This window comes from Coenobita brevimanus, chromosome 6 (genome assembly GCF_032717465.1).
Source record: "Coenobita brevimanus isolate Jiangsu-jjx chromosome 6, ASM3271746v2, whole genome shotgun sequence".
In the NCBI taxonomy this organism is placed as follows: Eukaryota; Metazoa; Arthropoda; class Malacostraca; order Decapoda; family Coenobitidae; genus Coenobita; species Coenobita brevimanus.
Window position 1 is genome coordinate 27,400,835 of NC_136959.1, and position 8,468 is coordinate 27,409,302.

The following is an 8,468-nucleotide window of genomic DNA, read 5'->3' on the forward strand; positions in this document are numbered from 1 at the left end:
CACTCATTGCGTGATGTGTTGTCTGCTTCACCTCTCTCTCTCTCTCTCTCTCTCTCTCTCTTCCGCATCAGGAAGAAAAAGAATGCATGAAAAAGCAGTCAGCATTAACAAGCAAAAGACGAAAAGCAAGAGACCGTCCCGATTCCGTTAGTGACGTGCAGCCAATCTCTCACAACAACACAGTCTTTGGCTGACAACGCCACCCCATTCAGTCATCCGTCTTAGTCTCTTCTTTCTCATCTCTTCCTTCTTGTATCCGGTCCTCTCCGTCATTCCCCACAACATATTCTTCCCCTTTCCTCTCCTACTACTCTTCGTCACTTCCCCAGCTTGGCGTCCCTTGCGGCGGAGTGACGACTAGAATGGGGATAAAGCCAGCGACACGAGAATGACAGAGAAGGTGACGGAGAAGGCACAAAAATAGGCACGAGGAAGATGGAAGATTGAAGAGCATAGTAGGACGACAATGGTGAGGTGAGAATACTACATGGGAAGAATGGAATAAGTTTGTGAGGAGGATCGTGGAGGGTAAAGAAGATAGAAGAGGCAGGGGAGGGAGATGTAAAGGAGAGAAATAAGGAAGGAGGGGCATGGAGAGAAGAAGAGACTGAGAGAAATTAGTTAGAATGGGTTGGGACAGAATTGAGCGGAAAGGAGAAATAGTGGGAAGTAAAACAGGCAATTAAGAGGCATGAATAGGAAACATGGGTGAGTATGGCAGGAAAGAGAGATGGTTGAGTATGAGTAGAGGGTAAAGAACAAGGCAAAGTGCGAGGTAAAGAAAGGGCATACAGTACAAACAAACTATTAACAAAGTCTGTGAGCAAATACATGGCATTTCCCCAAATATTTTCTTCTTATACCCGAATGCAATTAATTTCCTGCATTTGTTGTTCGTATCACAGAACGGACAGGTTTCAGAACACGTTCGAATCCAACTCGCCCTGTACCGTAAACGCGTTCAAAGCCGACCAAAACGTGCATTAAATAAAATTGTTTTGGCGTCCGTTGGCACTGATCCCGTCTTTTGGTACCTTTGCACACATCTTTTTTATATCACTTACTAGATCATAAGATAACTTTAATGTCTCCAGTGAAACATGCTAAAAAGGTTTCTCGAAATTCCAGGCCAGCTTCATGTCCTTTGTCTTAAAGTCAGTAGGACGTGGAAACATGCGGTAGCAAGAAGGCTGAAAACACTACAAAAACACAAAAATAAACAAAACAAAGCATTATCTGTTTTGGAAATGTAAAAGCTCACAATTCTAAAGAGATACTGAGTACTGAGAACTGTGCATGTTACCACCAGCAAAACTGGCGTGACTAATAGACCCACAAACTTGCAAACTATGGCAGCCATTTGTGTAAATTTACGACAAAACAAAAGAAATATAATGGAGCAAAAACACATTACGATGAAATTGGTACATGCAAAAGATGTCTGGGTTAGTAGCAAATATGCCAAGACAACCATCTGCACTATATTTGCCTCATGATGGATAATGCATCGTTAATGAGAATGATGTTGTGGATGGTGGTTGCTTTTTTTTTTGTAAAACCAGTAGATAGATCAGTCACGGATATAAATGTGTCTGCAAACCTAAAATTATTATAAAGAACTGGGCCAATCTCGTGTATGAGAAAGAAATCAGATTGTTAAAGAAACGAGCACCGATTACGTTACAACTGTTTGGAGTGGAAAAGATGCAGAAAATTCAAATTTCAAAATATCCTACTGATGTCAGTGGCAAACAGCTTAACACTACTTGGTTCATGCCAAATAATAATGCATTATTACGAAAACATACAAACACTGTTGCCTTCAACCAAGCAATCCAGTTGCTTCGAATCTGGATCCTACGAAGGGATGTATACCTTTCTAGAAACATAGACTGTATTTGGGTGATAATTATCTAAATGGAATAAGTGCAGGAGCAAGCGATACCCCTAGTAAATGGAAGCATCATGATTAAAGAATGACTCTGGCTTCCGACTTAGAAAAATGCCCAGTTTTGTGAAGTTATAATACTGAGATAAGGAAATTCATGCCTGATCAAACCTGAATGCAAATTAAGGTGAAGTTTAAGGGGAATGAGGATATTTCATGCGATATGAATATAACTGAGGCTGCTCCTGAGGACATATAGGAGGCAAGGAAGAAGGTAGACGGATATGGTAAGTGACTATGAGGAAACTAGGCATGGAAGTAGATGCTTTAGGACTGACAACTGACTGAAATGAATAGGTGAAGTACCGTAAATGAGGTGACGTGCATGCATGATAAGGACTGAACCCTTTTTTTATATATAGAAGTAAACAGAATTACTCTAACCCATGCGTGTATGCAAAATGCTTGAATAACAGATATATATATATATATATATATATATATATATATATATATATATATATATATATATATATATATATATATATATATATATATATATATATATATATATATATATATTTAAAGGCTTTTCCAGGTGAAGTCGAGCTTAACAGGCATATCATTATTAGAATAACTGTACAAACATTTCATCAGGGTTCCCGTTGGACTGTAAGCAAAAGTCGCCGAACACCCATGATACGCGATTTTCTTATATATATAGACAATTGTTAAAATTTGGTTAACAAAAATCAATACTGAAAGTATATTTCGAAATCATTTTGAACTCACTTTTTTCAAGTAGTTCACTGAATGCAGTCTTCAAGGGTATCGAGCACTGGCCTTTGTACTTATGGAGTTCCTGGTGCTTGATATTTAATAGAATATATAATGATGGTGGGAAATTATGATGATATAGCTGGTTAGGAAGGGTGTTGGTTCAGGTACAAGGTGTCACACACACACACACACACACACACACACACACACACACACACACACACACACACACACACACACACACACACACACACACACACACACACACACAAACACACACACGCACGCGCCACAAATCCACATGAATTTATAGACAATTTTTTATATCAAGTTGCCAAGGCACAAGTGTTTATTTGGAGTTGTTGCTGGCACTATTTTGGCACCAGTAATTTAGAAATCAGGATGTATGAGAACTATACTAGGTCTTGCTAAACACCGCTTGATTTAAGAGCAAGTTGTTATAAATGTTCTCTCTCTCTCTCTCTCTCTCTCTCTCTCTCTCTCTCTCTAAGTGCCGGAACCTGAAGAGTACCGTAACCGGAGTATCTGCACGAACTGGCAATACATCTAGAATCTCGCTATAGCCTGCGGGCAATTCGGTCCAGGAAAATGTCCATGTGATAGTGGAGAGAGAGGACAGTGTGGCTGGATATTGGTGACGTAAATTTAACTGGGGAATGACCATGATGTTGTGGGGAGGGGACATGTGAGGGTGGGGTGGGTGTGGGGGTGATGTGGGCGCGTGAAAAGGGGGTGAAGTGGGTGTTGAGGTGTTGGTATGCATCAGTGTGAATTTAATAGGATGTAAGGGCTAGATGTTTGGAGCAGGTGTTTTGAAAGACTAATTGAAGAAGTGTGATTGTAAAGCATGCCGTTACGTGAGGAAATTAGTAAGTAGCATTGCCCTACAAATGGATGCGAGTCTGATGGAATAGTATGAGTTTGAGGAGTATGAAAGTTGAGATAACTGGAGAGGATGTGAGTGCCGTGGAGGGTATATGGAGTGTAAGTGTGAGGGTTCGTGGACGGATGCATGGGGTGACGGATAAAGTATGTACTGAGGATTTTCTGAAGTGACTGTATGGAGCTGCTGTGGCTCGGTGGTGACGTATTCATCTCGATATGCGTGTTTCTCGAGTGTAATTCTCAACCACACGCCATAGCGGACTCTTAACATGGGTGATGGTTCTGGTTAATATGCTTTATAGTCGTATTGTCGAACCCTGTGAGATCAACAGCCGACACATACGAGGTGTGACACACATAAACGTAAGAAACACACACACACACACACACACACACACACACACACACACACACACACACACACACACACACACACACACACACACACACACTTTCACATACATCACTTCCTAGGGCCACTTCATTCCCATTCATACTTTGCCAGCATAAGATGAGTTAATTCTAACAAACACTCTCCCTCCGAAAGGAACCAGTCCAACAGTGAACAAGATAACTACGGACTAATACCGATGCAGATGGTAACGACGATGTGTAATGGGGTGATGGGTGAGAGGGTTGAGCGAATGTCAGTGTATATAATGTAAAAAGGAAGGAGTAAATATTGCATGTGTGGATGTCAGAGCTAATGTGGGTGCAAGATGGTAAGCGGTGGTGTGCTGAGATGGATGAAGATGCCGGAAAGATCGAGTTTTTTGGGCTGAGTAGATGTTTAAGAGAACTATAATCCTCGTACGTGTAAGATCAGATGAATATTGGAGTTGCAGAAAATGTGTGTGCTATGGTGAGTGCAGTGGGTGTAGAGAGTGTTGCGAATGAGTGTGTCATGGTGAGTGCAATGGGTGTAGAGAGTGTTGTGAATGACAATGCTATGGTGAATGCAGTGGGTGTAAAGAGTGTTGAGAATGAGTGTGCCATGGTGAGTGCAGTTGGTGTAGAGAGTGTTGCAACTGAAATGAAGTTTTATATTAGTAAACACGTAGGAAAACATAGAAAGCAGGTCTAAAATAACAGGTTGCCTTCTGGTCCATAATGCGGTTATATTTTTTGGGGAAAAAATCCTATTAAAGTTATGAAGAACGTGCATGAGAAAAAAAAAAATAAGGAAGAAGGCTTTATTCTACCTATCACACCTATGAACAAAAAAGTAAAGAAAACACCTTGCTTTTTATAACGAAAAAAAAAAAAAAATGGAAAGTAACAGACAAGACAGAGGAGGAAATACTATGAACTATTTAATCTCTGATCTATAAATCCGAAATATATATATATATATATATATATATATATATATATATATATATATATATATATATATATATATATATATGGTTATTCGCAGAAGGCTCTCCTAATTTTTCAATCGTCTTATTGTCAACATATACATCAACCTGGAAATAAATGCCACTCAGCAAGTAGTGGCCTATAATTTCGAAATAATAATCTATCCAATTTTTAAAGGTATCTATAATTTTCCGCTAATTAACCTTCTTGTGTCTTATTCCACACTCCCACTACATAAAATTAAGGTTATTCTTCCCTATTTAAGTGCGTTTCATCCCATTTTTTCTATTAACATTGTTCTGTATTTCGAACAAAATTTCATAGCTGATAAGACAGATTTGACATGAATTTAAATATTTGATGACAGAACACACTGACCAGGTGTATTGGCGTGGTTGAAGGCAGGTACGATATTTTGATACAAAGTTGGTACACACATCACCATACTCTAGTGACCAAATTATTTAATCGGCCTAATTAAAACCACCATTATCTCTAAATATACTGCAAATCAGTAGCAGAGAAATACTGAATCATATCCATCAGTATATCGGAATGAGGAGATACTGAGTAATCTTCGTCACCATCAACATCCAGACATCTTTTTCTCACCTAATGTTAGAATGAGGTACCACTTTATTTATTTATTTATCTATCAGTCTTGAGAAGCAAGATGGTATCCTTTTCGTCAACGCGCCCTACTCGTATACCGTAGCGCTATAATCAGGCTGTGTGTGTGTGTGTGTGTGTGTGTGTGTGTGTGTGTGTGTGTGTGTGTGTGTGTGTGCTTTAACTCCTAGGCTTTTTGATGGATCTGAATGAAACTTCCCAGGTGAGTTAGTAGGGTTCCTGGAAAGGCCTTCCAGTATATACAATTTTCCAGTCATAATTTTTAAAGGACTCAACTCCCTTAGCTATATTAATAATTCTCAGAAATAATTAACGGAAGGCAGATATGACTTTGATATCAGAGTATGTGTTGTAAAATGGAGTCTTATCCATAATCCGATATTTAGGGAGCGTGACCTCCCTAATGATTCTTGGGGAGTCAGCCTCCCTCCCAAAAATAAAAATTATCAGAAATGAGGAAAAGTGAGCAAAGGAATTTCAGCGAAACTTCTCAGGTCAGTTTGGCAGGTTAGGCCTACTTGCTGATGTCCTTCTTTTCATAAAACTTTTCACTATTATTTTCAGGGGGTTAGCCCCCAATTCAAAACTTATAAAGAATGGAAAATAGGTGAAGAAAGGCAGACATGATTCTGATACCTTAGTACATACTGTACAAGGGAGTCTCTTCGATAATGCGATATTTGGGGGGCGTGATCCTCCCAATGATTCTTAAGGGGGCAGCCCTCTCCCAGAATGAAAACGATCAGAAATGGGGGAAGTACTTGCATGAAACATCCCATTTGATTCCGTTTGATTACTGGGAAGATTTTCCTCTCTCTCTCTCTCTCTCTCTCTCTCTCTAATTTTCCAGCCATTAATTTTAGGGAGGTCAGCCCATTTACCAATTAAAAATTTCTCATAAATAATGGAAGAAGGGCAGATATGGCTATGACACCTTAGTATTTGATGAACAATGGACTCTCATGCGTTAAGCGATATGAATAAATAATGATCAGAAATAAGGGAAAGATATGAATGACATTTCTCAGGTGAGTTCATTTGTTAGTGCGTAAGTCTTCCACTATATAGGATTTTCCATCCATGATTTTTAGGTCCCCACCCATCCTCAGGAAATTAAAAACTATGAGAATTTGCGAAAAGATTGTAGTGATAGCTTTGATATCTAAGGACACATTGTACAATGGATTCTTATCTGTGCTCTCATATTTTGGAAGCCTGCCCCTCCCAGTGATTCTTGGCGGGGTCAGCCTTCCTCTTAAAAATAAAAACGATCAGAAATAGGGGAAAGTGAGCACATGGCTTTAAGCGAAGTCGGCATACATATCGCAGGATTGGGTATGTAGTTTCCATGTTTTCTATGAATGCACTGGAAGAAACTGCTTTATTTATTTACTTATTTATTGAAACGCAAATTCCACTTATTATATGGTTAATATAGTAAGACAAGCGACAAAAGCAACAAGAATGGTAGGAGAACTAAAGCCAATGTATTTAACGGAAACTTAAGGTCCAGCCACAGATTAGCAGACCAAACAAAAGGCGATTCAGCTGCAGACAACTGACAATCCCACCCAACAGAGCCTAAAGAGGGAGCCAGAAGGTCAGAGTCTAACAGTACAGTGTCTTAATGGAATCATGAGGCCAACACAAAGAGATATTGCAGTCTTCCCTGCCTCTCTACCCTTCCACTAAGTTTGTTCCAAGGAAGACCAAATAATTTCAGTTCATCTTGCCCTGCGACATTGGCCTTTGATCTATTGTTATCTACGAACTTCCTCATCGTTGACTGATCCTCATTCCATCCATCCAAGTTGAATGAAAGCTATACGTGATACAGGACCCAATATTTGACTTTGCCGTGTGATCTTGACCTTTGACAGCTTGTTCTCAGATTCATGTCCCTTCATGCCTGCCACACCCTGAATCACTACACAAAGACTAGTCTAAATCGGATAAAAGCTGTGCAAGTTGACCTTGCCATGCGACCTTTACCTTTCAAGTATTGTTCTTAAAAGGAAGAGGTAAACCCGGTGGCTGACTCTCAACATTTACGCGAAGTCTGATGAAGAACAGAGTACAAGTATTTTATATATTTTGATTACACACACACACACACACACACACACACACACACACACACACACACACACACACACTGTAGCACCAGTCGAGCAGAGCAGTACTCCCGAGGTGGATGGAAAGCTGATGACAGGGAGTGCTGGAGCTCCCGTTTCATCAGCCCTCAGGACTAGTTCCTGACCATCCCCCTTTGCTGAACTTTTTCAGTGTCTCAGTTACACAGAGAGTAGGCCAGCATGCTCTCCAGTACAAATTTCTCTAACTATCTACACCAAACTACATGCACAGTACACACTACACTTCCTATTCAAAATTTAACTAAAATGGCGTCTCTTCACCAAGCCTCGGAGTCCCCAGGGGGGGGGGGAACATACATGCCCCCGCCATCCGCCCCTCTCCCGGTGATGACTCGAGGTGCCTGGAACCACTGTCTGACTCTCTTCTTCATTTCTGTAACATTCGCAGCCTTTCCTCTAACTTTCGCTCTGTTGAGCACCACCTCTCCTCCTCTAAACCTCACCTTCTTTTTCTAACGGAGACTCAGGTGTCTGAGGCAACTGACAGCAAACCCTTTTCTGTATCCTCCTACTTTCTCTATACTCATTTCAAAGCCAAAGGTGGCTGTTGTGTATATATACGCAACGACTTATCTTGCTCTCGTGTTCCTGAACTCGATTCTTCTGAATTCTCTACACTCTGGCTTCGGCTTTCCTGTCATTCTCTGACTAAATATATCTGTGCTGTTTACTTATCCCCTAATTCTACTGACTATCAAAAATTCTTCGACTATCTTACTTCTACGATGGAACACATTCTATCCATT